The sequence below is a fragment of the Periplaneta americana genome, chromosome 15 (assembly GCF_040183065.1).
Source record: "Periplaneta americana isolate PAMFEO1 chromosome 15, P.americana_PAMFEO1_priV1, whole genome shotgun sequence".
In the NCBI taxonomy this organism is placed as follows: Eukaryota; Metazoa; Arthropoda; class Insecta; order Blattodea; family Blattidae; genus Periplaneta; species Periplaneta americana.
Window position 1 is genome coordinate 137,458,564 of NC_091131.1, and position 13,714 is coordinate 137,472,277.

The window sequence follows — 13,714 nt, forward strand, 5'->3', positions numbered from 1 at the left end:
AAATGATGAATAGTACCATTACAAAGCATTGTGCATCGTGAAAATAGTTCGATTAATTGTGCATTACTCATTGAGTACGAATATTACAAATATGCCAAGCATATTACAGTGTTATTTGAAGTTTGTTCAGCTAAGTTATATTCGAAAATTGTCTGTGTTTTGCTATGTGAATAACTCGGTACCAACAGGTCGTATCTTTATAGGTTAAGGTAAATGTCAAAGTTCTCTCATATAACAAGCAATGCTATGTTAAAAGTGGCGAATTGCATTTTCCGACTCTCGAATGATGTGACCCGAAATGTAAAATAATTTCATGCATTGTTTCACTTACCAAGCATTACTGATATAGGCCTAATGAAAATGTGAACGACGTGATGTAAACATTGAAGATAATGTTGTTACTGTTTTCCCTTTCTCTTTAGAAAATACCGACAAAAGTAATGAATTATCTTCATGCTGTACTTATTAGGTAATTAATGGGTAATTTCCTACAAGACGGGCAAAATCCAACATGGCTGAAGAAAACTACCAAAAACGTTCTGCCAACTATGAAGTCCAAATGTCACCAAACATCGCAAAATCAAAGATGAAAAATCAAATATATATTCATATTTTTAAAGAAGAACAAGCCCTCCAAAAAAAATGAAAATACATTTAATTTTTCGCCTTCGATTTTTTTGGCGTTTCGTGGCATTCGAACTTCATAGTTGGTAGTACTTTTCTGGCAGTTTTCGTCCGCACTTTACCCCCAAAAATCACTAAAAGACAAAACAAAACATAATAATTTATCATCTTATCAAATGAAATTCAATTCTCATCGACGTCTTCAACGACAACCACTTCACTTCCAGTATATGACACAGGCTTTAAGGCAATCTAAACTTAAACCATGCAGGCTACAAAGAACTAAACCAACACTTTGTCGTACAGTCAACTTTGCATAAATAAACCACGTGTTTACACTGAATGAAATTCTCTTTGAATACTTATTACACCTTAACTTATACAGAAAATTCAGTAAATAACCACAGAAAAACAGTTTTCTTCTCAACATTTAACACAATCCTTCTTCACCAGCGAAAGAACTAAACCAAAATCGACACAAAATTTAATACATAAATTTCAGAACACGGTTTCCTTCCTTTCCCTCTTACTTCAAAATTCCAACCTTGTGCACACAAAATAAATTATTGGCACTGAAAAGTGGCTTTTCTTAAGCATGATGATGCGCATTCGACAAACGCAGACAAATCTACAATGTAACATCACTCACGTCAAACAACCAAGAACAACAGGACGTCATTATCCATTAAAAATTAATGAAAATTCTACTAGAATAAATGACAACTATAGCCAATCAAATCGAAAGAAAATCACAAAAATCATAAAATGAGAAACTTTCAATAGCTTTAGCCATCAGTCACAACATAACACCACTCACGTCAAACAACCAAGAACAACTGATAACGTCATTATCCATTCAAAATTAACGACAATTCTAGAACAAATGACAACTATATAACCAATAAAATTAAAAGAAAATCACGGCGACACCTAGTACAAAAAACCTAGAATTAACATGTAAAAGTCACTAAAAGATCACAACATTTAACTCTGAAATAAAGAAGTTGGTAATACTTATTATATTCAACCAAGTGCCCGTCTTCTATGAAATTACCAATTAATGTGTATTTGTGTGTATTTTAGACCTGTGTATTGTTACGTAATTATCAGTGAATTAGGTTAGAAAACTTAACAAGGTTAGTATGAGATTAGGTATGCACCTCAAACTGTAACTAATAATGGCTGCTGCCGAAATAGGCTGAGGTGGTTATCGTGTGTATAATCTCGTAAGCAACGGCTCAAACATTTGACGAGCCTTAAGTTACATAAATCAAACAACACGATAAATTATTGGGTGGGCTCGGATCCCACGAGCCCATAAAAGTTGGCGCCACTGTTTGAAATCAGAATTGGGAATCCTTTCGTCGTACTGAAAAAAATGTTGGAAACTAAAGTAAAAGATAAATAGTAAAGATACGAAGATAGTCTTTAAAAAATGTACACATTATGTTGGAACTGATGTTAATTAAGTATAGGATTCTATCAAATAACATAATGCCTGTATTATAGTAACTACATTGTGAATTTTATCAAGGGAGATGAAAATATATAGGTTATGTTTTATTTCCAAATATTTTACAGTTTGTTTCATTACCAATTCTTGAAATTAAACTAAAATCTGTTGAAACATGACTATTATTGAAGTGCTTTTGTTTAAAAAAAAAGTACAACGGTAAATTTTCATATTTCATTACAATGAGATTATTATTCTTCATGATGGTACATTATTAATATGAATTTTAGAACGGCTGAAATGATTATAGCTTTTATTTATGCATTTTTGGAGAAATTGAATACTACTGTCACCCTGTGCTAAGCAGAAGAGGAAGAATAGGTTATGTTTTATTTACCACTGGGATCCATTTCGGTTTCGTGACCAATTTACAAATAATTTAAAATTACATTACATTTCCTGCTTCGAACAAACCTGATCTACGAATTCAATTTAGCATTAGAAAAGATTTCATTTCCAGGAATTCACATCTCGACTCATGATGACATCGTACTGCATTACATGGCATACAAGGAAGTATGTGATCATTTAGCGTCCGTACATGTTCCTAAATACCACTGTTACATTACGTACTAGTAGTACGTGACTCTTCCACTGTTACATTAAATACTCCTGTTACAAAAAATAACTTGCTGTTACAAAAAATACTCGATGTTACGGAACTACATTATGAGTCATGACTATAAAATAACGTAACGGCCTGTTCCAAACCATCATTGTTACATTACATGGGGTACCACTTTGTAAATGCAGTTGTAATGCGCATGCGCTAATCTCCCCTCCTACAGTTCTTGTTCATGGCGAGCGCTGAATTCGTAGGGAGTACAGTTGCGCCAAAGTGAAGTGAAGTGGTAGTATAAAATAAATAAATGAATACTAGTAATAGTGCTGTGTGTTTAAGTTATAACCAGAGTATTGACATGTCTTTACGTGAGTAATATTGTTTGATCATAAACTCATGTATGAATGTTCCCCAGAAAAATAGACGAAATTATGTGAGCATGTGCGGAAATCAGAGGACAAATATTTTGACCAGAAGTGTACAGTTGAAGCGGAAGTAAAGAACACAATCCAATAAGAGTCTCGATCAATATACTCGATGTTATGGAACACGGCCTACTTGATGCTCCCTTCGCTTTCAAAGATGAAGCGAAGCTAGCATCAAGTCGGCCGTGTATGGAACTACATTATGACAACCGTTGCTGCAGTGTTATCAATTTACCGACTTTGTCACTAGATCTGGCTACTTTTAACAATTTCAGGGACAAAATCAATACCAACTTTTAATCCTGAACTGGCGTCGTGAATAAATATAACGTAACTGGTTTCGTAGTGTCAATACTGTCAGTATGACTTCTGGACTTTCTCATGGCCCTCGACTTATACTTTTGCCTTTTTTACCCAAATGTTTGCATAAACTACTTCCACTAAAGGATTTTAACAAAAATAAATTGTGTCACACGCTTCACAGAATGACAGAACTGAATTTAGGGACTTGACTCTGGTGGAGTTTCGTTCATTCCTGGTGTGTTTTATTTTGGTACAGTTTCCACAGGCCAGAAAGGGAAAAACACTGGAGGAGGGATTCGATCCGGTGCTGTGGAGCGAACTTCGGCGTAGGCTATATAATATATGGTGGTACTGTTATTTTGGAACTGTTATTTGGAACCTAGTATTTTCATGGAACTGGAACAGTTGGAACTGTTACGAGAAAATAACAACTTTTCCCATCTCTTAAAGAACAGATATAATTTCTTTGTCCAAAAAGAAAAAAACCTGGGAGGACGTATGCAATGCGTACAACGAAGAAGCAAGTGTTACGAAGGTAAGTTAAATTTCGTTTAGTTTTGCTGTTGTTGTCTAGTGCCTTGCATTTGGCAATGAAGCCATTTAGTTTAGTTTTGTTCTTACATATTTATTTATTATCGAATTTCAATAATATCAACTTAATAACGAGCTTCATTGCAATTTGTCTATTCAGATTTGGTAAAATATTAAATATTGGTTGGAATAAACATATCATCTATTCTAGATTCTGTAAATTTATTTCTTCTTTAGACTATGGTCAAATTTACCAGTTAATTGTACGTATAATTTATGTACGATATTTATGTAGCTTTATTTCAATTTGTTCCCCAGTATGAAATTTATGGATGGGGGAAATATAAGACCACTAGTGTTAATTTGTATTAAAACGAAGCCTACTTTGGTTCAAGGCTGTAAAACAAAATATTTTTTAAATATCCAAGTTTTTTAATGTTAAGCAAAAAGTACCATTTGGAATATTATTTAAAAAAATATATATTTAGGCTATTCAGTGTGAAATTATGTATCTGTATAATTTAATTTTAATTTTTAAAATTTGTGTTATTTCAAAGTTAAGGGTATTCTTTAGACCATTTCCCACTACTGTACATATGCCGGTTTTGCACAAAGTTGATGCAATCAATGTCGCCAATATAGAAACACAAAATTAACTAGACTATCCAAGCCTTTATGCCATTTTTGCATAGAACTTTGTACAACGAGTTAGAAAGAGAAAGATAGCCTTCTCTTTCTAACTCGTTGAACTTTGTATAAGCAATGCACTTGTCGTCTACATGTTCTCGCCATGTCTTCCTTTCGTCTTTTATTGCCCTTGTCGTAACCAGTCGTTATAGTTCGGCATGTTCTCATAGTTTTATTGTTAAAATATATTTAAATATTGTAAATAGACATATATGACATTATACAGATTTATATTTATTTATTTCTGGATGTCCGTATATATTTTTTTCTTGTAATTTAGTAATACACTTTTCTTGCACTTGTCATTTCCTTGTCGTATACACGTTCTCGCCGTGTCTTCCTTTCGTCTTTTATTGCCCTTGTCGTAACCACTCGCTATAGTTCGGCATGTTCTCTAGTTTTATTGTTAAAATATATTTAAATATTGTAAATAGACATATATGACATTATACATATTTCTATTTATTTATTTCTGGGTGTTCATATATATTATTTTCTTGTAATTTAGTAATACACTTTTCTTGCACTTGTCATTTTCCCGGCACTTGTCACCCTCCCGCCAATATAGTATTGTCCTTTCATTGCCGTTGTGGTCATCTACGAGAATGGAAGTCTGTAATTTCACTGATCTGGCGCCTCACATATCGACTGAAGAAAGCACTATTCAGTGGATACGAGACCAGAGGCTTGTGCCCACAGAAATGGATTGCCCTTTCTGTAATACTCGTCTTGCGGTACGCCCTGGGGTAAATGCAAGACAAGTATTTGGAAGATTTAGGTGCCGAAGAAATCATGGTCAACGAGGGCAATTTGAACAAGCTGCCACGACTAACACCTTTTTTTACGACATTAGATTGCCGTTAAAAAAGGTGTTAGTGTTCTTGTATTGTTTCGCCATGGGTGATTCATATGACAGGATAAGGAAGGAATGTCACACTGCCGGAGAGCCTGACATATCAGATGCCACCATCGCAGATTGGACATCATACTGCCGCGAGGTGTGTATGGACAGCCTTGATCGCCGATATGCCAATCAACCTCTAATTGGCGGTCAAGGGCATATCGTCGAAGTGGACGAGTGCAAGATAGGAAGACGGAAGTTCCACGTTGGTCGCCTGGTAGAAGGCATGTGGGTCCTAGGCTTGATTGACAGGCAGACCAGAGAAATTCGGCTGGAGGTGTGCCCTGACAATCGTCGGGATGCGCAGACGCTCCTACGTCTAATCAGGAAACACGTCCAGCCAAATACAACGATCTATACAGACTGCTGGCGGGGTTACGACAGCCTCAACCAGCATCAATTTCAACATCTGTCTGTTAATCACAGCCTCAACTTCGTCGACCCTGTTACGGGTGTACACACCAATAACATTGAATCTGCCTGGCGACCACTGAGGAAGAGACTGTCTCGTGGAGGTGTCCACCACAACGACATGGCGATGCATTTATGTGAGTATTTGTGGAGACAGGACTGCACGAGACTGGCTAGACATCCCTTCCCTGCCCTGATCGAGGACATTAGAGCATTATATCCTGGTGGAAGGCCATGAGGATAAATTTCAGAACACGGATTCCTGGCCTTGACCTCCTCTATTCTCCTCTTCCAATCAGATCTGTCCAGTGATGTTCTCTTCCATGCCGTTACTCCCAAAACTTGTCTAGCATCGTCTCTCACTCCATCAGCCCATCTATCCTTCGGTCTGCCTATTGGTTTTTTACCATATATCCTTCCCTCCATTACTTTCCTAGGTATCCTCTGGTTCTCCATTCTGTTGATATGCCCAGCTCATTCCAACCTTCGGAGTTTGATGTGTGTCACTACATCCATATCTCGATATTGTTCCATTACTTCCTGGTTATACCTTATCCTCCATTGTCCATTTTCATTAACTGGTCCAACTATCTGCCTCGATATCTTGTGTTCCTATGTAGCTAATGTTTATTCTGTATGTCTTATTTCACAATGTTGTAGTGTTCCTATATAGCTACTATTTATTATGAATGCCTTGTTTCACAGTGTTATGCAGTGTGTCATGTTCCTGTGTAATGTTTATTTTGTATGTCTTGTGTCACAGTGTTATGTAGTGCCTAATGTAAAAAAAAAATTTTTCTTGTGCATGTCTTGTTTCACAGTGTTATGTAATGTATAGTATTTCTATGTAAGGTTCACTGTGTGTGCATAACAGTGTTATGCAGTGTGTAGTCGTCCTGTGTGATGTTTATTGTGTATGCATAGTATTGTCTAAATGTCCTGGAAGGAATGTTATAAATACCCTTCCAGGACATTTGGTCTGGTACATAAGGTCTGGTCAGACATTTAGGCATTTCTGTAAGGTCCTTGATATTTGGTCTGGTAGTATGTTTCGTCCTGTCTGTTAAGTCCTTGCATTTTGGTCCGCTGGTCTGGTGTACCTAATTGATAGGCACAAAAAAGATGTTTAAAAAATTTAATAAAAGTATACAGTATATCAATGTAATTAAACAGTTAAAAAATGTAAAACATTGTAAATAATAGTATGAATATATATATATATCATTCTGAATCTTCATCTTCCGGAATATCAGCAGTATTGCACTTGAGTCTGTATGCAACCGCTCTCAGGTAGGCTATTTGCTGATGTTATTCCTGTTTTTCTTTCATACTGGGACACAATTTCTGCAACGAATTGTTTATTATGCATATATTTTGTGGATGTAACTTGAGTGTGACCCCTAAAACTGCGTTATAACTTGCTCATTGCTTCCCTGTTCGTCTTTCAGAACTTTAACAAACTTTCAAATAGAAGGATGATGAACTATCATTAACTTTTTTAATTTGCTGTGCAATGCTTCTACCACATTATTTGTGTTCTCCATTTGTGACAGCATTATAAATATTTCAGGTTGATGGTGGGAACCTAGGGGCCTCTGGTCTTCCCCTACCACGTCCACGTCTGCCCCTAACATACGTCCTTTCAATGTATGCAATAAAATCATCCAGATTTTCAGGGCATCCTTTCGCAATGCAATCAAAAGTCTCAAAAACATCATAGGCTGGCACCAAAGGCAACCCAAAAAACATTAATACACTGCTGTGAGTTTCGCTACCTAATGTGACATACTCTGAAGTGAGACCTAGTGGCTATTATTCTCCAGAGGAATTGTGAAAAATGAAACATGCAGTCACGTACACGAGCGCCTGGAAACAACTCTCGAACTGCATTAATGTTTGCAATTTCGAAGTCCATTACACAGACTGAAGGTTCGATGGTGAGATGTCTTTCTTGCGCCAATTCCGATATCTTCCTGTACAAACATCTGTATGCTTCCTCACGCCTCCTGCTTGTAAAGGCATATACAAGTGGTATTGCATGCCCCATGAGTAGTCCATGTAAGGTAAACAGCTGTAAGAATTGTGTGGGGGAGTTTTAAGTGTTCCATCGGAGAATATTGTAGACCTTGTGCTCAGGTGTCTCAGGTTTTAATTTGTGCATATGAGCATTCTTTCGTCATTTTGGGGCCAGGAGTCGTACATTAGAAAACTATCACCACGTTTAGTTACCTGTAATTCGGGAGGAACTTCAAAATCATGGATAGAAGCTGGGTTTCTTGACGACTTCTGTTCTGTACACGATTTATTTGCCTCTTCAAGTTGTTTCTCCGAGGTAACATTTTTAAAATATCTTGCTCATGTACGTCCCTGAGTACTATTCTTAAACCTGAGCCAGCGTTGCTGTAGGTTCTTCGGCGCGGCTTTTCAATCCATGTACAGTTGTACGTACTTCCCAGATGCATTGGGATTGTGTTGGTGATCATTTCTCCCATCCATTAAAATCGTTACATTTTCTAAATTCGAACTAGAATGGGACCTTGCATTGCACACTTGTCGTTCTTCACACCTCCAGTAACGTTTGGTTCTGTCCTTGTTGAAAGAGTGGTGGTGTTATAACTAAGTATCGGTTTTCCTTTCCATGAATACGGTATGTGATTTGTGCCATTTTACACTGTAAATTTAGACTGCATAAATTACAAATAAGAAATTTTGAATAATAAATGTTTATTGCCAAGCAACAATATTAAGAATACAAATAAGTAGTAAACATCAATTTTTAAGTGGCTATTATTGTGATTGAAAGTACCTAATGTCTAACAGGACATTCAGAAAAGGACTTTATTGACCGGACCTACTGTCGTCCAGGACATAACTGACAGGGCCAAAAGACCCCAATCATAAATAGGCCTACAACCCCTGCATTATTTTTGAACTCAGTAGGCCTCAGCATTTCCACTGTGGGATAAGTCCTTTCTTATAGCACTTATACACTGTATGTCGAAGTAAGTACCTAGTAAATTATCGATGTGGGTGTAAATGGAGTGGTATGAGGGGAAGACCATCATGTTCTTTCATCAACTTTACTGTTTATTGTGTGTGCATTTTCTCTGTTGCATGCACAGTTTTATTTTGAAATTGTTGATAGTGATACAAGTCTATAACGAGTAGACCTAGCTAGTATACTAATTACTGTGTGTTCATTTCTTCTGCTTTAAGATGTTATGAAAATGTCCTTAAAAATGATATGGGTCTACAATCAGCAATGTACTATTTTACTGTGTGTGCATTTGTTTTGCTTTTGAATGTTATTTTGAAAATGTTGTTAATACTAATAAGGGTCAAATCCGCAATAGTAGTATGTAGTATACTATTTACTGTGTGTGCATTTGTCCTGCTTTTTAATGTTATGAAAATGTTAATACTGATACTGGTCTGCAATTAGCAATAGGCTAATAGCTTTGTTTCAATTTTCTTACATTGATTCTACTTTTGAGTGTCGGTATTTGAGTCTCCCTGAGAAATAGCACACTGCATTAACTGCATGAAGGGCAAAAGGAGGAAAAATTATTTCGCAACAGGCTTTCAGAACTGTACGTGTTATTTAATCATATCCATTGGAACATTTTGTTTTTCAAATATGTTTCATATCATAAACTACATAATTTCTTCTGCAATAGTGAGAATACATTTGAGACCTGCAAATTCAGTGCTGAATGTATCTACTAAATAATGAATTGCAGGAGCAGCATCTTCTGCACAATTAATAAGACTTAATTTTAAGGTGTGAGTGATATTTATATACAATTCATTAAACGAATTTACAATAGAATTTGGGTCTCCTACTTGACAGTCATTAATTTCAATAAAAGAAATGGTTTAATCTTTGGTTGTTGATCAGGTTAATTTTTTATAATTTCGCTAATACCGGTAGATTTAATGTTATTTGAATTGATTTATTCAGATATAGGTATCTTCTTGCATCTTTTATAGGTTTTCAAAACAATTAAGTAGCTGTTACGGTAGGCCTACCATAGTGAGGAATATTATGAGAATCATTACTGTTCTTACTCATTACATACAGATTCATATTTTTACTATCAGGATTTGGATTTTTTCACAACCTAGGCTGGAAGCCATTCATTGAAATAATTCCTATATGTAGATCAAAACACATTAAGTTTCCTATTAATATCTATGATACTGGTAGTAGGCCCATTTACATTTTTCCAAGATTCATTTGGTAAACATGAATAAAATTTAAATGATTAATGAATTTAAAATGTATTATCTTCTTTGTGTTTTTAAACTGATGTCTTTCTTTATTTGTCAGTGACACTGTAAATGCGATTTGTGCATCATAATTACAAAGGCTACTGGTTAAAGTTGTGTGGAATAAGAATTCAATGTAGCGCCTACTTTTATCTTTACAAATATTAGGCTTATTAATGGCTAAATTACTTCAAGCTTGTATTCTGGTTGAGAAACTTACTGTAGATATGACTAAGGTTATAAGTTTCAAAATGTGAGTTTAATTTATTTTTGCGGAATTGTTCCCAGAGATAAATAATCTATGTTTATGTCACTACAACTCTCAAATCCCATTAGCCTATGTGGTTTCCAAAGTCTTTTCATTAAAAAGTATGGGTTGGATGTATTTTTTTAATCTCTTACTGGTTCCTGCAAACATATAAGGTATTTAATTTTGACATCTGCCCAGCAACTTGAATGCCACAGATGTCAATATATTGTTCACTACAGGAATCAAACATATCAATTTCACTAAATAACTGGTCATCTCTAAAACAGGCATGCCCTTCTTTAGAAGAAATTAGAATCTACCACATATCCATGTAAAGGCAATAGAACTGTAAGTTTATATTTTCTGTTGTTTCTTATTACTATGTTTAGGTAGCAGTATACATACAGTAATATGCTTTATAGAAAATGAATTCCAAAATTGTACTAATATTGAGGAGTAAAGAGGAAGACATCTCACGAGTGGAGTATATCGCACCCCCTCTAGAAGAGTGTTATATCTCAAAATATCTTACTTTCGGGAAATGGAGATTGAAATTTAGTCAGTTTTGGAATCATGCTAGTGACTACTGTGGACAGTGATTTGTAACTTTCACACGACATGGGAGTTCAATCATAACAGTAATCGACTTTTCTGAAGGAATTGTGATTTTAAACATTTTTTAATGTAATTTCACACAATGTAACCATATGCGAGAAAGCCTTTCTTCGCATTTTCGTCAGATGTAATGCTAATACCATTAATAGTATTTTGAAATAATTATTTTCAATTTGTTTTTATTGAAAATATTTCTTTCGTTATAGTGATTTAAGGAATTACTAAAGAAAATAATAATGGAAAGCAAACTTTTTCTATGAACTTTGAGTTATTTTCTCAGAAAAAGGAAGCACGAAGAGTGTGTAGTTATTTAGGTAGATCTATTACACTTATTTATCATCCGAAATGGAATTTATTACAGTTATACATTAAAATTATTTATAATAAAAGTCATTCATTCCAATAATTAGCCTATTATATCAGATTATTTATCATCAACTTAATGTCATTCTTCATGTTCATAGTCCCCGAGATACCATGGTTCGTTACAAATTATATACATACCGGTACTGATGTTTTTACTTGAGCAATTGACTATATTAACATAAATTAAGAAAATTAAACAAATATTATTTCAGTCTAAGTGACACTGCATTACAAAGAGGCGGAAAAAATGTAATAAACCTGTGGAATGCTTTCACAACTCAAAAAAGATTTAAATCTTGCTTCTTTCGAACAGAAATGAAATCGAACTATTGATTTTGAGTAGGCCTAGCTTTTGGAAAGATTCTACAGGGGTGATCTTCCTTGCTGGAAAGCCACTCTGAATAGCTCTTTTTATCTAGGAACTCTAAAGAAGAAAAATTATTCAATATAAGTCTTTCAAAATATACCGTAGTTATCAACAAATGGGAAATAAGAGTCATATTCGAAAGGCAGTGGTTCACAGGATGCAAATCAAGATTTCTGATGAGAGGGGGATAGAATGCTAGACAAAGAATACCACACATAACATTATTATTATCCTCATTCGAAATGGCTCAATGGTTGGTCGCACTGAGTTGCTTGTGTTGCATGTTGACCATGTAATAATTATATCCATGAGCAGGCTTAAGGTATATGTACACCTTTACATATAAAAAAAATTTGTTTTGCATAATATTGCCCTGCAAAATTTGTATACAATTGAGTATGGTACCAGAAAGAGAATGAACTGAACAGATCCCTTGAAATTGTTTATAAAATTTAATTTGTTTATAACTTTGACTTAAAAATTGGAACATGACATCACATGCAGTTTTTAAGATAGACCCACTGTTTTATAAGTTAGCTAAAACTATTGTTTAGTGCCTGACATAGAGCTGTTTTTATTTTTATTTACATTAATTAAATATTACCATATATGTAAAATATGCTAATGTTTTATGTTGCATAATTATGAAAAAAATCCATAGATAATTATTAACTGTATTAATGTTATTTTATTCATTGTCAGGCACTGGGGGACATTTCAAGCTTCAAAATGACACCAATATCTTCTTCGTATCACCATATTCGGCTGAGATTCGTGTCTCAAAAAATGAAATATTCTATTCTAAAATTGCTACTTACAGGAAATGAGCCACAAACTTTCAGAGCCTAGAAGCCTCCAGCATCATATTTCATCCTTTCAGCAGCTTCATGTAGGTCCAGTTTCAGCTTCTTACTGCCTCTCAGATACCTCCTCCTTGTTTTAACTTCAGGTGTTGAATGTTTTTTGGTACTTTTCTCCTTATTCTCCATTGATGAGACAACTCCAGCAATGGTGTTTGTTCCAGGGTTTACACCCATCCTCCTTAGAATTTCAATTTCTACTTCTGGACCCTTATTAAAATGACACACAGCATCACTGACACACAAATTTACAGTTTCATTACCTGTATAAACTTCCTTGGGGCATCTGTTCCATATTGTTCCATTGAACGCCTCATTTACATTTTGGGTTTTTCCATGTAAGCACCTTGCCAACAACTTTAGGTCAGTCAACCTCTCATATACAGGTTTAATCACTCTTATGATATCTATTTTCATGCCAGGTCCTTTGCGTTTGTATGTTTCTCCTTTGGCTTTTGCTACTTGGTAAGGACACCAACTCCCTTCACCCACTGGACACTTAGCATGGAGAGGTTTATCATCTCTGCGATATGGAACAAGAAAGCCCAGATTGCTCTACGCATATCTTCTACAGTGCCAGTATTGGCCCTCAATGCAATGCCAAAGTAGTTCTGGAGCATTTCCAACACGTTTTTTAGTGTCCCACACATTTCAATTTCATAATAGTCTTTCCATTATATGGGTCCAGTTCACACACCGTTTTGAAACTTTTAGAATCTCTGTCGCCTAAATATTGTGTATACACCAAACCTCTATTCTTAACTGATCGAAGAACAATTCGAACAGTTCCTACGGGTTCCATGCTGGGCGAGGACCCTTTATAATTCCTACCACATGCATGCTTGTGATCAGCTAGCCATGTCTGAAATGTTGGAGACTCTTCATCATCGCAGACATGTTTCCTGCAGGACATGCAGTCTTTTGAAAAGACTTCCACATCTAAAACCTTCCCTGTTTTTACAGATGTGACAGTGAAAACACCAAAACAAGAAAGAAAAACCTATTGCTGCAAACTCCCATCTACTGAAAC

At 35.3% G+C, this 13,714-nt stretch overlaps 1 long non-coding RNA gene across 1 annotated transcript in view; it reads left to right on the plus strand.

Moving 5' to 3' along the window:
- Positions 1 to 13,714, plus strand: part of LOC138715384 (uncharacterized) — a 24,156-nt gene continuing 10,442 nt past the window's right edge. The window contains exons 1-2 of the long non-coding RNA XR_011336268.1: positions 1 to 209; positions 3,684 to 3,962. This is a non-coding gene — a long non-coding RNA (uncharacterized lncRNA). The remainder of the gene's footprint in view (positions 210 to 3,683; positions 3,963 to 13,714) is intronic.